The 16,092-nt window shown below is 45.4% G+C and overlaps 1 long non-coding RNA gene across 1 annotated transcript; it reads right to left on the bottom strand.

Moving 5' to 3' along the window:
• Positions 1-1,663: 1,663 nt before the first annotated feature.
• LOC142400012 (uncharacterized) lies at positions 1,664-2,960 on the bottom strand. Its single transcript, XR_012772900.1, has 3 exons — positions 2,732-2,960; positions 1,967-2,005; positions 1,664-1,747 (listed from the first exon to the last, which is right to left on the bottom strand). It is a non-coding gene; the product is annotated as an uncharacterized LOC142400012 (long non-coding RNA).
• Positions 2,961-16,092: the final 13,132 nt, after the last annotated feature.

Below are 16,092 nucleotides of genomic sequence, written 5' to 3'. Positions count from 1 at the left end.
CCTGCTGGCTTGTTGCAAACTATGGCATGGAATTCTTGAACGGAGGCGTGCTTGTGATCACTGAGATGGCCCCGTTTAGGAAATCCATTCCACATCTTGCAGTAGCAAAGCAGCATACCAGAACCGTGCACGGAGAATTTTTTCAGCATAATGTGTGGATCGGAAATCTAGGGGTGTGGATCGGAAATTTCCGATAGGTGAATTACGTTGATATCGGAACCCGATACCGATACTGGATCGGATCGGCCCCATCCCTACATTGTACATTTAGTGGAGGGAATCAAAACTGTGCATGAACACCTGTAGAGAATTCTGTGCTTAAAGAATTACTATGCAACTTTTTCAACTTTTAGTCATGAAATGGCTTAGAACTCAAGGTTTTGCTTCACTGGCTGTTTTGGCAAAAATGGCAATATTTCCATCTCTATCTGGTGGCCCTAGCCCGAAACAGCACTTGCAGTTTTGACCAGAAGCGTGCGCTATACGTTTTGGATCTGCAAGTCTTGCGTGACTCGAGAGGAACAAGCGACTCATTCCCTTTCGTTGGCTAAGCAGCTCGCTGGAAACTGGCTGTTAGCTGATTGTAAATATGATGGCATAACCATTGGTTATTAACCAACGAAACTAATGATTGGGGCTGTAGATAAATGATTAGCTAATGTAACCGGCAGGTTGTTGTAGCCTTAAGTGGGAGGAGTGGTAGACTTTTACTTTAAATTTGCGCAAAAGGCGGCAAAATTGACAGCTGTTTCCTGACTGGGCAGGCTGATTTCACAGAATTATGACTGACTTTTTTGCATTGCATTGTTTCGGTGTCCTTTACAGCCCCCGCTGAGTGTATGCGTGTGTGTGTGTGCGCGCCTCCTATACCTGCTGTCCACTGCTCTTCTGCAGCCTCTCGATCATCTCCTCAAACTGCGCTGAGCTCCTGTACTTCTGTAGCTGCTCCATCATGCCTCATCGTCTGCGCCCAGGTCGTAGGCTTCGCCGTGTCGAGGATGAAGGCTGTGGCCACGTACAACCTTACAAACACACACACACACACAGAAAGAAAAGGTGGTCACGCACACAAATATGATAACCCTCGCACACAGGCTGGCACGTGTACACACAGTTGTTCAGCGGTAGAAACAGGTGAAGGTGGCCACACACAAATCAATTTCACACACACATTGTTTGAGCAGTGTAATATTAACCAACACAATTACACAAAGCTGCCCTGTCTCACCTTGGAAAGGAACTGATGGGTCAGCTGACAAGCCTCGTATCTTGACCATACTGCAGAGGTGAGTGGGACGTTGTGGCTCGGCCTGGTACGAAAGGGGGACAGGGGAGTTAACACAGGGAGCTTACAGTTTGCTGCTGGGAGCCCTCTCACACCACAATGCACCACAGGCAAAGTGACGAAAGGTAACAGAGGGTTGCTTAGATTTACATTTTTTTTTGTTTTACCCCATCAACGTAAAACATGTCATTGCGCACACCCATACCATTAGGATGACGCCCTCTTAATGATAGATCAGTCAGATGAGTGGTTTGAGTTATTTGCGGAACAGACAAACAACCCCACAGCAAGAAGAGACAAAGATATTCCTTGTAGTAAAAGATAGATCTGATGTGAGTGAACGCAAACTGCAAAGAACGTTTTTACAATACCTTTGACAGCAGCTTTTTAGCCTGGGCCTTCCTTTGAGCATCGCTGGCAGAGGGTACTCAATCCTTCTTAGTGGTCTTCACTTGTGCTGATCTTTGGTAGTACATATAGGAACATGAACATGTACTGGTTAACATCACAAAGACTAGACAAGAATTACATTAAAACTGACTGTTCTCATAAAACCATACATTTTATTTTAAACCGTTCGTTCACAAAATTCTGCTCATATGCTAGCCAACTCTGGATTTATCTAGCAACCTCTAGTTGACAATTGCATTGTCTTAATGAAATGAAAAATAAATATCTTACCAACATGGTGGGCCTGGAGGCCTCCTGTGTGCTCTTGTCCTGTTAAAACAAGGTAGGAGATTGTTAAGGAATGAGGTCTTGTACGAAGACAGACAGTGGGAAGATGGAGGCAAAATACAATTTTGACAGGCATTAGAATTTACAAATTAAGCTGAAGACAATGAAAAGCTGGTCAAATCAAAAGACTATAGTGAATATGATGAGATCATAACCGATCATTTTCATGTGTCTCAATACCATGGCTACCTTTTGAACAATCTTAATCATAGACTGGGAGCCAAACATTGTTCATCCATTAGTATTTTATTAAGTTTATATATTGAGGGCCAATATAGTCATGTAAAGCCATATCGTATTTTGTAGATACTGTATTTGGTTGCTCTTGATGTAACAAACCAAATTTTGCGCCGCCACACAGATGACAGCCAGGCTGTTGTACCAAGTTCATGGACAGAGCTTAGTCTGGCGCATCTCACATAGATAGGAAGTTCTCCAAGATGGGATCAACAAGCATCTTTAAAATGCCAACATTTGTGCACTGATAAAGTGATTTGTTTCAAGTTGTTTGCATTGTTTTTAGCTTGTAGTTACAACAGCATTAGAGTATATGCAGAGGAGCATTTTGCAGAAAATGTTAAGACATACAACATATTACCACACTGCACTAAAACAAATGTGTTAATGATTGACAAAAAAAACTGTAATCACTACTCAGGCAGTGTGTTAATGATATTGATGATCTGAGGAGTAGTATCAATATCTTACCTGTATCCAAAGGAATGCATCCTGAATGCATCCAGTCGACCAGAAGGGCCAGTTGATCATCTCTGGTTGCAGTCCCACGCCTGAATATACATGCTGGTTCACTGTTAAACTCTCTCAGTGGCAGAAAATGCACAAATATAATTACATTAGCACTGTATATGGTTGTTATACGTATTACTATTTTAAACATTTTAAATAACTTCTACGTACCTGCACTCATCATGCACTCCGTGACAACAACCATTGTGTCTTAATTTAATTACTGTATGTGAGACAAAACTCAATCACCTTACATTTGGCAGTAAAATATTTACTTCCATTTCTAAAACAAAAGTTTGCAACTTTGAGAGCTAATAAAAAATAAAAAAATGAAATCATAGATAGATCACTAGAGTATTCTAGGCATAGGCGTTCTAGGAATATCAGGAACATATAGTACATGCACGCATGCACACACACACACTCACGCACTCGCACACACACACACACACACACACACACGCTCGCACATTTTGCAACCATCCTAGAATGTTTTCCTTCGCCTAAGATGTACTCTCTCTCTGCCAGTATCAATGTTAGAATTCTCTGTGATATTTGGGAGCTACCATGTTTTCAACATTAAACCTTCATTCTGAACTCGTTAACAGATTTCAACAATATTTATCATCAACAAAAACTTTAACAACTTTAACTTTAACAAAACGTTAACACGTTTCAAAGAAATGCCTAGGGCAGCTGTTTGAGACTATTTCCACTCGTAGTCTGCCAGGTCTGAAATCAGGGTCAGAACTCTGAGGTTGACAGGGAGCACCTTTTTCTGCTTTCTCCACTCCACCTTGGTTCCCCGTTCTGGGTTTATGGCGAAGAAGCACCTTAAGTAAAACAAATGTGTAGGTTTTACCTAACTACCTAACTTTACCTAACTAGAGTGTGACCACCTATTGTTACGATATAAAAGGACAAACTTACCTCTGTAGAAACTCAAGAGTGGAGCGGAGCTCCACTGGGTAGTGGATGTTGAAAACATAGTAGCTCCCAAACATCAAGCAGACAGCCATCATGAAGGTGGTGATGTGGTCATTGACTACCTCCTGATCAATGGACAACATGAATGTCTGGGCTGCAAAACACGAGGACCCTAAAACGACAGACACAAAGAACAAAACAAACAGCCAATAACAAAAGAGTTAATGTGGTTCACATTAAGAAACCTGTAATGCCTCCAACATGATTATGAACAACCTCCATATTTGGCACACATTAGAGACACATTAAACCCCCCCCCCCCCCCAGTCATTTCAGTACAGTACACTTTGAGAGTTTAGGCAAACTTACCACACACAATGATGCAGGGGTTTGGTGGAAGCTTCTCTCAGTCAATCTCCGGGGCCAGACAAGTGTCATCAACGAAATGGAAAAGGTTTTCGTCCTTCTCAGCGAAATGGGTCATCAGAAGGATAATCATCTCAATGATCTCTGTGCAACTACCTGATGGCCCTTTTGCAGCATGGCACTTCATCAGCACATCCTGGACCTTTTTGTTTTTTGGGGCAATTACATTTCTGAGGAATTCCAGAAGACGCCTGCCCTTTCTTTCCACATTTCCAATGAAGGTGCCGATGAGACTGAGACCAGTCAATTCTTCAAAGTGTGCAGCCATGCCAGGCTCTTTAAACAGAAAAGGCCACTCTTGGCAAAGATGCTTTAAGGTCATCCCTTTGTTGATGTCTGCTCTTTGGGAGAAGTAAGTTGCCACAACCAACGCTTTGATCTCCTCTGCATTGTAATCCATGTCCTCGTGTATCTTCGTCATTTGTTCCTTCTTCATCTTCTGACTCTCCACAGTTTCAGTCATCGGCATAAACTTTGGATCCCACTTCACACACCCGTAGGTGTCCTGCACAGTTGCTCGTTGGCTTGGTGTGACTTCATCTGTGTCTTCTTCCTCGGTGTCTTGTTTACGTCTTTTAATTTTTGGTGTGTCTGGTCTTTTTACGTTCTCCACACGAGTCTGTAGCTGCTTGGCAATCGAGTCATATCCAGAACCAACAACATCACCATCGATAACATCTTGGAGAGACTTTGTGTACTTTGCCACCATTCTCTTAGCAATCTGTGTCATGTTCTTTTTGGTAGGACTGTTGCACACCTTAATTACAGCTGCTACGACAACCCTGATCATTTCACGTCTAAGTTTTGGAGAAGGCCTTTTCTGTCTTTCCAGACATTGCATGAGCTCTTCAGAGAGTTTAGCCCAAGGAATTTCAAACTTCTCAATCCAGTTGACTGAAGAGGATGGTGTGTTACATGATGAGGACAAAGAGGAAGTGGGCGATGTCACAGAGGAAGTGGGCGATGGGGTGCAAGACACCACGTTAATCGGAGATGCACACACTGAGGACAATGGTGATGTGACAGACTCTGTAATTAGACAAGGAAAACATTTGTCCACTTTTCAACACAAAATGATGCTGGTTTTGTGAAGTCAATGGTCAGAAAAGTTAGATTTAATTCTTACCATTTCTAGCCCAGGTAACAAGTCTCCTGGCTTGAATTGGTTTTAGTGTGGGCAACAAATCAGCTTCAGTGACATAGTGGAGGTCATCCAAAGTCTCTACACCCACCGCTTTGAGAGCATCCATCACTGAACTTAGAATGTCTTCAGAGTAATCTGGAAATACTGTAGTAATGGTCCTTCTGATTATTTCAGTCTGGGATTCTGCCATTTCTATAACAAACAAAAACAATTTGGACTGTGTTACATTCACAATTCTATGCAAACAAGCATCTTGCATTTGCTTTTAACGTAATCAAAACTGTATCCAAGTGCTCTAGCAAAACCATGTATGCTTTTTTGGCATGGGCATGAGCTTTTTTTTCATGAAACAGCAAAAATATGACAGAAGCTGGGTTTTACATTTGGTAAAAATGGCAAGAACATTGACCATCATCCGGTTATTTGAATCAGTTCTGATTGGTACATCAATACAATTTCTGTTTCACATTTATACTGACAATATGCTGTGCTTCAATGGGACAATCTGGTGTCCATCTTTTATGTAGGATGACAATGGCCAAGCATCAAGAAGGTCATTAATGTGAAAGCATTGCAATTTTTCACTTTGGTTTCTCACAGAGTACATGTGGTAATGTGGTAAAAATTCTGTGGCATATAGCCTCAATAGAAAATGAACAGAAGTGTCATCCTTCACTATGACCTGAATGAGTTCACCAAATTGAAACAAATCATCATTCCTAGTGGCAACAAATTGACCCCTCTTGTAAGTTATCCCTTTGTACTGAACATCTGCTGTGATCTTAGCATTTGTCTCTGTGAAACCAAACTGCACCACTGCACTGTTAATTTGTTCAGTGTAAAGCTCTGAACAAAATGGCGAACAGTCCTTCATTTACAAATCTTGAGGACCAACAGATCCAGCTGTAAGGTAAGCCTGTAACAACTGATGTTGGTTTGAAAGGGTGAGAGGCAGGTTTTTAAAATTCTTCAATTGTCTTGCACATCTTTTGAAGTAGCTATGCTTACTTTCAAAGCGCATAGCCCAGACCTTAATCAATGGGCCAAAATTTAGCATCAATCCTGGATAGTGGCGCAAGTAGTGATGTTTGGGTCTCAATTTGGAATCAGGAAATAGTGTCTCCCGAGAGTCCATGTATTCCTGAATTAGAGCATCAAGGTAAGCAATCTGCGATTTTGAGATGCTCTGAGCACATGTGAAGTCAACTATGTCCTTCAATTGTAGGGTCAATTGCCATACATCGTCCTGTGGATCTTGAACTCGGTCTCCAATGAGCAGAGGCAAAAATCTCAAAAAGTTCCAATTCTGTATGGCATGACCAGACAGTTTCTGCGTTTTAGGATTGACTTCACATGGCTTGGAGGAGGCATCTGTGTTTTTGAATTGGAACTGTTTAATCCGCCTGTTCAATTGAGGGTATGTGAACCATTTTCTTTTTTTCACAAAGTACTTCACATACAGTGCCACATCATAGGAGAGGACACCCTCAAAGACATCATGTCCAAGACAAGGAGGCAAGCCAGGAAGACACACATTATAGTGTTGCAAAGAATTGAAAACTGACCTGAATTTTATCCCTTGCACTTCCACGTTACCAGTCATCTGAATCTGGTCCACTGCAGACGAATAATTTTCAGGCGTTCGTAGCACACCAGACAAAGTGCAGTCAGTCTGAAATTCAGAACGAGACATTAGACAGTATCTGCAAAAATGTTGTGATGTGCTAAAGTTTTCAGTGAATCCTCCAATGCAATGCGAGCCAAGATTGTCTCCAACAATGCAGTAGAGAGTTCCTTTCAGAACAGATTCATCAGCTGTTATCCCACTCTCCTCTAACATTTTCAAGTCAGATACCAACTCAGAGAAAACTTTGGAATGGCCAAATACTGTAAAATCTTTTTCCCTACAGAGTAGCACCAGCTGCATGTGGTCAACTGTTGATCGCATATGGGGAGGCACATTTAGTAGGGAGAAATACACAGCCAGAAGTTTGTGTTTTCTTTTAGCTGCTCCCAAAGGGTTCACAACCTCAAAGCCGTCTTGGTACAAAACCAACTTAAGACAAGCTGGAAGATCCTGAAAGAAAGTGTTCGATTTAAACACCTTGCCATCACAGCAATCACTGAGAATGTCTGGAGGATTTTCTGGAGGATTTTCTGACATGAGTCCCTTCCAAAACCCTGATTTGAGCATATTCTTAAGTGTCTCCAAGATTGGAACATAGTAGGCAAATCTCTTCTCTCTGTTTTCGTCTCTGCCCAAAAACAGTTGCTTGGGCTCCACAAAGTTAAACATTTCTCTAAAACACTTAGTCCTAGAGTAGGCTGTTCTCAGTGGGCCAGTGTGGCAAGCTGAGAACAAGTCTGATTCTTTCACAGCATCACATACTTTTCCTCTGACTTCGTCTGATACCAGTGTTTGCAGAAGTACATTTAGCCTGCTCAATGTATGTGTCTGCCCCAACTCGTGAATATTCTGCATCTCTTCCACTATGATCTGGATAGTTGAGGTTGGAACTAAATATTGCCCTTGTAACTTAGCGTAGAAGATCCTCAAAACCACCGTGTTCAATGTCTTCATTATCCGACAGACAGCCTGGTTGCTCTGTAGTTACAGTGGTGCTTGTGGAGGGACAGGAGTCAACAAAACATCTTGACCTATCGCTACCACATGAGCTGTTGATGACATTGACAGGGCAATCCCTGTGCCTTCTAGACATATAGGCAGTGAAGGTAGATTTCACAGTGAACACCATTTTACATCCTGCCACAGGGCAGTTCACTGGACATCCCCCATCTATGTGCTCCTTTAAATGTGCAAACAACCCTTTCACGCCATCACACTGGCACTCACAAAGTGAAACTGTGCATTTCAAGGATTCTACAGTGAAGCCTTGTGAAGACACTGATGTGCCAGTATGATGGCGATAGTAGTGAGCCTTTAAGGCAACATACTTGGCAAACGCACGCTTACAACCAACTTCAACACATTTGAAAACTGTACGGGGTTCATTGCGATGCAGTTGGCAATGCAAAACATACGCCTTCAATGACTCAAGAGACAAACCACAAATGCAACATGAATAGGACATAGTGAAGTCATCAATGAAAACAACATTAGCCTATCTGAACTATTTATTCACCTTGTCTTAGTTGCTATTTGCTGGCAGCAGCATGGCTATTCTCATATTATATATTACAGCCCATATACTCATATAGGCTACATATAGCCTCAAATCTGAGGGGGAAAAACGTACAATTGGCTCTCCAAACGAAATAAAAAGTGATGTAATATTTGGGAAGATGCAATAGTAACTGGACAGCAATGCAATCATTTACTGGCTCAAATTTAACTGAGGGGGGAAAGTACAATTCACTCCCCCAAACTAAAAAAAGACAATGCAAAATTTGGGAAAATGCAATACAAACTTCACAGCAATGCAATCATTTTTTTTTCTTTGCCTCAAATTTAACGGAACCCCTCCCCTCCCCCAACCGCATGCACAGAAACTAGCATCTAGCCAATGTAGCCATTTTGCACTTTTTCATAGCAGCACTCTGATAACGAAAATCTGAGCAAAAAAAAAAAAAAACTTTACTCCAAACAAAATAAAAATTAAGCAAATGTCGGACAGATTGAATATCTCCACAACAATAAAATCTATTTCTACCTCACACAACCTACTACACATTCAGAGGGAACACTTCTAGTGGGTATGAGACTGGAAAGCATGGGGGGAACGAGCAAGGAAAAAGCCCCTCTCCCAACCGCGAATCATAATAAACGCAAACGCCACCTTAACATAAAGCTCAACAACATTTAGCAAGGTCTCACCAGTCGGCGAATATGCCATTCAGTGCATTCAGTGGAGAAAATATTGGAGAGTTAACTTCTCGGCGGCACAACAGAAATCCTGCTGTCTCCACCACCACTCAATAAAAAGCACAACAACTAGCTAAAAAACTAGCTAACTAGCTAAAAAAGCACAACTAGCAGCTTGCTTGGGTTACAAGCAAGCTGCTAGTTAGCTAGTTAGTTTGCAGGCAACAGCGAAGTTAACACTCACCACTCGGAGATAACAACCCTCGTTGATAATATAAATAACAAAAAAAGTCACACCTGCTCCAAACATATAGAAGACTATACGTATGTTGGGGATAACTCCAGAGCAATGCTATTTCTGTCTCACACCCAAACTAGCTGGTACTCTGCAAGTCGAAAATGTGTGTTCGGTTGGAATAATCCACAAGTACGAGAGGACAGCGAGGTCAAAAAGCAAGCATGCATGCCCAGAAACTTTTCAAGGCGCCACTTTTACGTTAGACTGCACAACGCAATTGAGCAATGTCTTACCATTCGGCGAAATCTCCCAGATGCAGAAAATAAACCTGAAACATAAAAAACGGACTGTGTTAAAACCCAAATAGTGGAAATAGCCACGCTATCCACCATTCAGTAGGCTAACCATGCGTTGCCTACTGAAATCTGATATCTTTCACGTGCACAGTATGGATTGGCAATTCTCAATCAAGGCGAGGTTTCGACAAGCAAAGTCTAACTTAGCATGCAGATAAAAACAAACGTGATTGACATGTCATGGCCATCTCGGTTACACTTAAAGTTGCTGGTCTAATCGAAGCATAAGCTTAATAGTTGTAAAGTCATTCCATCAACACATGGCCAAATATCTGAATGCTAAGCACTTGTCATTAGCAGGGAATTTAGCTAGTAATCTGTAAACACGATACCTGCCTTAATATTACACTACGCATTCATAACTACGATTAGAGTCTTCAATGTGTTGAATTGACGTTTTCATACATTAAGTGATTTCAACAATCATGACACAGACGCACCTTACCTTATGCAGAGCTCGATTTCGTCCAGTGAAAGGTTGCCAGATAAGACTTGTGATTTTCAGCGGAAGAAAAAATGCTCAAACCCCGTATTTATTATGGAAGAACACTGTAATTTTTACGGCCCAGTGTGGTATATTCTTTAACAGTGTTCTACCGTGTCAAAAACTGTGATCAACCTTTTTTCGATTTACCGTTTTATATAGACCTACGGACATTTTTTTGCTATTGACTTTTTCCATCCATCCATCCATTATCTTCCGCTGGTCCGGGGATCGGGTCGCGGGGGCAGCAGCTTGAGCAAAGAGACCCAGACGTCCCTGTCCCCGGCCACTTCCTCCAGCTCTTCTGGGGGGACCCCGAGGCGTTCCCAGGCCAGCCGAGAGACATAGTCTCTCCAACGTGTCCTGGGTCTTCCCCGGGGCCTCCTCCCAGTGGGACGGGCCCGGAACACCTCACCAGGGAGGCGTCCAGGAGGCATTCTCACCAGATGCCCGAGCCACCTCATCTGACTCCTCTCGATGCGGAGGAGCAGCGGTTCTACTCCGAGCCCCTCCCGGATGACCGAGCTTCTCACCCTATCTCTAAGGGAGAGCCCAGCCACCCTGCGGAGGAAACTCATTTCGGCCGCTTGTATTCGCGATCTCGTTCTTTCGGTCACTACCCACAGCTCGTGACCATAGGTGAGGGTAGGAACATAGATTGACCGGTAAATCGAGAGCCTCGCCTTCTGGCTCAGCTCCTTCTTCACCACGACGGGCCGATGCAGAGCCCGCATCACTGCAGACGCCGCACCGATCCGTCTGTCAATCTCCTGTTCCATTCGTCCCTCACTCGTGAACAAGACCCCGAGATACTTGAACTCCTCCACTTGGGGAAGGATCTCATTCCCGACCCGGAGAGAGCATTCCACCCTTTTCCGGCCGAAGACCATGGTCTCAGATTTGGAGGTGCTGATGGTCATCCCAGCCGCTTCACACTCGGCTGCGAACCGCTCCAGTGAGAGCTGAAGGTCACGGCCTGACGACGCCAACAGAACCAAATCGTCCGCAAAAAGCAGAGACCCGACTCTGAGGTCGCCAAACCGGACCCCCTCAACGCCCTGGCTGCGCCTAGAAATTCTGTCCATAAAAATTATGAACAGAATCGGTGACAAAGGGCAGCCCTGACGGAGTCCAACCCTCACAGGAAACATGTCCGACTTACTGCCGGTAATGCGGACCAAACTCTGACACCGGTCATACAGGGACCGAACAGCCCATATCAAGGAGTCCGGCACTCCATACTCCCGGAGCACCCCCCACAAGAGTCCCCGAGGGACACGGTCGAACGCCTTCTCCAAGTCCACAAAACACATGTAGACCGGTTGGGCGAACTCCCATGCACCCTCCAGGATCCTGCGGAGGGTATAGAGCTGGTCCACTGTTCCACGGCCAGGACGAAAACCACACTGCACCTCCTGGATCCGAGATTCGACTATCCGGCGGATCCTCCTCTCCAGTACCCCCGAAAAGACCTTACCAGGGAGGCTGAGGAGTGTGATCCCCCTATAGTTGGAACACACCCTCCGGTCCCCCTTTTTAAAGAGGGGGACCACCACCCCGATCTGCCAGTCCAGAGGCACTGCCCCCGATGTCCACGCGATGCTGCAGAGACGTGTCAACCAAGACAGCCCCACAACATCCAGAGCCCTGAGGAACTCAGGACGGACCTCATCCACTCCCGGGGCCTTGCCACCGAGGAGTTTTTTGACCACCTCGGCAACCTCAGCCCCAGAAATGGGAGGTCCCACGTCCAAGCTCCCCAACTCTGCTTCCTCATCGGAAGGCGTGTCGGTAGGATTGAGGAGGCCCTCGAAGTATTCCCCCCACCGACTCACGACGTCCCTAGTTGAAGTCAGCAGAGCCCCGCCCTCACCATACACGGTGTTGACGGTGCACCGCTTCCCCCCCCTGAGCCGCCGGATGGTGGACCAGAATCTCCTCGAGGCCGTCCGGAAATCGTTCTCCATGGCCTCCCCGAACTCCTCCCAAGCCCGAGTTTTTGCCTCAGCAACCGCCGAGGCTGCGTTCCGCTTGGCCTGTCGGTACCCATCAGCTGCTTCCAGAGTCCCACTGGCCAAAAAGGCCCGATAGGACTCCTTCTTCAGCTTGACGGCCTCCCTCACCACTGGGGTCCACCAGCGGGTTCGGGGATTGCCGCCACGACAGGCACCGACCACCTTGCGGCCACAGCTCCGGTCGGCCGCCTCAACAATGGAGGCACGGAACATGGCCCATTCGGGCTCAATGTCCCCCACCTCCCCCGGGACATGGTTGAAGCTCTGCCGGAGGTGGGAGTTGAAACTCCTCCTTACAGGGGATTCCGCCAGCCGTTCCCAGCAGACCCTCACAATACGTTTGGGCCTGCCAGGTCTGACCGGCTTCTTCCCCCACCAGCGGAGCCAACTCACCACCAGGTGGTGATCAGTTGACAGCTCCGCCCCTCTCTTCACCCGAGTGTCCAGGACATACGGCCGCAAGTCCGACGATACGACTACAAAGTCGATCATCGAGCTGCGGCCTAGGGTGTCCTGGTGCCAAGTGCACATATGGACACCCTTATGCCTGAACATGGTGTTCGTTATGGACAATCCGTGACGAGCACAGAAGTCCAACAACAAAACACCACTCTGATTCAGATCGGGGGGGCCGTTCCTCCCAATCACGCCCCTCCAGGTCTCACTGTCATTGCCCACGTGAGCATTGAAGTCCCCCAGCAGGACGAGGGAGTCTCCCGGAGGAGCACTCTCCAGTGCCTCCTCCAGGGACTCCAAAAAGGGTGGGTACTCTGAACTGCCGTTCGGTGCATAAGCACAAACAACAGTCAGGACCCGTCCCCCCACCCTAAGGCGGAGGGAGGCTACCCTCTCGTCTACCGGGGTGAACCCCAATGTACAGGCGCACAGCCGGGGGGCAATAAGTATGCCCACACCTGCTCTACGCCTCTCACCGCGGGCAACTCCAGAGTGGAAGAGAGTCCAACCCCTCTCGAGGAGGCTGGTTCCGGAGCCCAAGCCATGCGTCGAGGTGAGTCCGACTATATCTAGCCGGAACCGCTCAGCCTCGCGCACCAGCTCAGGCTCCTTCCCCAGCAGAGAGGTGACGTTCCACGTCCCAAGAGCCAGCTTCAGTAGCCGAGGATCAGACCGCCAAGGTCCCTGCCTTCGGCTGCCGCCCAGCTCACACTGCACCCGACCCCCATGGCCCCTCCCACGGGTGGTGAGCCCGTAGGAAGGGGGACCCGTGTCGTTTCTTCAGGCTGTGCCCGACCGAGCCCCACGGGCACAGACCCGGCCACCAGGCGCTCGCCGGCGGGCCCCACCCCTGGGCCTGGCTCCAGGGGGAGGCCCCGGTGACCCGCGTCCGGGCAAGGGAACACGGCGTCCAAAAGTATCACTCATCATAAGGGTTCTTGTGAGCTGTTCTTTGTCTGGTCCCTCATCTAGGATCTGTTTGCCATGGGTGACCCTACCAGGGGCTTAAAGCCCCAGACAACATAGCTCCCAGACTCATTGGGGCACGCAAACCCCCCCACCACGGTAAGGTGACAGCTCAAGGGGGAGATTTTTTACTTTTTAAAGTGTAAATTTTGTATTTATTATGGAAGAAAACTGTAATTTATTCTGTTCAGGGTGGTATATTCTTTTACAGTGTTCTACCGTTTCAAAAACTGTGTTCAACCGTTTTTCGATTTACAGTTTTGGACTGTTGCATTTTCACAGCTTTCCACCGTGAAATCTACCGATAATGTCACGGCCTACTGTATAGCCTGTGATAGACATAAATTAATAATTGATAGCTTTTATATTAAACACGTTTTTAGTTAGTGACTGCAGCCTTTACAAGTTAATTAATGTGTATTGATCTTTTTTATATAAACCTATAAACAGTAATTTCAATTTGCAATAATGTTTAAGTAGCCACGTATTAAGCAGACAGAAGATGCCATTTTGAGTGCAATTTTTAGTTCATTTATGTACAAAAGGAATATGGTGCATTTACCAACACCCTGATACCATTGACAGAAACTAAAATGCACATAATAACTGAGTCACACAGACACTGGGTCTGTTACACAGTTACTCTCACACACAGGTAGTCAGTTATTCACACAGTCAGCAGTCCCTCAATTGTCAGCAAAAAACAAACAAAAAACCCAAAACAAAAACAAAAAAGTAAACTGCCAACAATTTGACATGACATACAAAGACTGACAAGGTTTAACTAAGCAAAACATACTACACAGGTAAGTAGGACACAGTGCAGAGCATGGCCATAACCAGAGACAAACAATACCCATCTTAGCTTCAACAAAGCCTAGATCTTCTACCTTCTAGGGCAGGGGTATTCAACTAAAATTTAAAGAGGTCCAGTTAGAGAAAATTTCTCAAAGCAAAGGTCCGGAAGATCATAATGTCTAACTATTTAGTGTGATATATATTTAAGTTTAGTGTGATATATATTTAAGTAGCCAAGTAGTTGTATCAACATCTGCATGAAATCAAAACCTGACGGTTAAATCAATTGAATTTAGTACAATTCAAAAACTTTTTGACAATATTTATTGTCACGTAACATAGAACTGAACATGTATGTATGACTGCAGATAAGTATAATGTTCTCGATCATAGCATGGGCTCCATCTGTGGTTATTGAAACCACTTGTTTTGGCTCTATTCCTGTCTTTGTTAACATCTCCTTTATGGCCAGGTAGATGTCTTCTCCTCTTGTACTGGTCTGAAGGGGAGTGACACCTAACAGGTCTTCACAGAACGCTTTCTGGACTGGTCATATTGGGCTGTGAGACCACTTATTTTCTGTGATCTCACTTCAGATTTGAGTGGGTACGTTTGTTCAAAACCTTTATGTTTTGTCTCATAATGGCGTTTCACATTGGCACTTTTTATAAGTGTCACAGTCTCTGAACATATGAGACACACTGCTTTAATGCTCCCAGTGGGAAGTATGAACAGAAACGAGTCTGTCCATTCCAGATTAAATGCTCTATTTTCGCTGTCCACTTTTCTTTTTTTGGAGAGCGCCATTTGTTACTTAATTCTCTACCTTTCTCTGGCTCCGTCGTCCGTTCCTCTCCCTTTCTCCGTCTCACTCCTGTTTCTCAACTTTCTTCAAGTCAGTCGTCTGTATATCTCCCTTTGTTTTCTCTAAATGTATGCTATCTATCGTCTTTTCATGTGTGACTTGACTCGTAGATTCGCAATGTTTACCGCCTGTAATGCACAGACTTGATTGGCTGAGTAGTATCACGTGGGATTGGTCTGTGCGTTTCCACAGCAGCTGAACTGCTACCGTAAAGACTGCAAAAGCTGCGCCAGTTAAAATGGAAGCGCGCCGTCAGGTTTTATCACAGCAGCTAAACTGCTACCGTAAAGACTGTCAATCATCTGGGGGGGCACTTGGGGTAGCCAATCAGATTTAAATGGGGTCAGGCCTCCCTGTGAGAAGAGGTTTCACACCTCAATGGGACCTTCCTGGATAAATAAAGGTCAAATAAATAAATAAATAAAATGCCCCCGTAGCCACCCCTGTAGCTCCGCCCCTGAGCGAGGGTTCACTGTACAGGGCAACTCGCAGCCTTCCCGCGGGTCGCTCAGCCTTGAACGCTGTGAGCGAATAGCTTGCTTTGGCGTAAGGTGGGAGGTCCAAACTAGTTTCCTACGAATCAGAGCCGCTCTGCTACGCATATATAATAGCAGTTCCCCCGTCATGTGCGGTATTACCAGCCTCGGTTTAAATACTGCATGCTCCTTCAACTTTTTACACTCTGCCGAGGAGGGAGATTCCTGACAACAAGCATTATAAGGTTGGTGTTAAATATAGATGTTTAACCTTACAACTATCTGTTTAGATGCAGTTTTCAGTGTTTTTTCTTACCGTTTCCTGACAGTTTGCTCCACTCATAAAAT

This window comes from Odontesthes bonariensis, chromosome 15 (genome assembly GCF_027942865.1).
Source record: "Odontesthes bonariensis isolate fOdoBon6 chromosome 15, fOdoBon6.hap1, whole genome shotgun sequence".
Classification (NCBI taxonomy): domain Eukaryota; kingdom Metazoa; phylum Chordata; class Actinopteri; order Atheriniformes; family Atherinopsidae; genus Odontesthes; species Odontesthes bonariensis.
The sequence above is the reverse complement of the archived record's forward strand: the minus strand, read 5'-3'. Positions and strand labels throughout refer to the sequence as shown.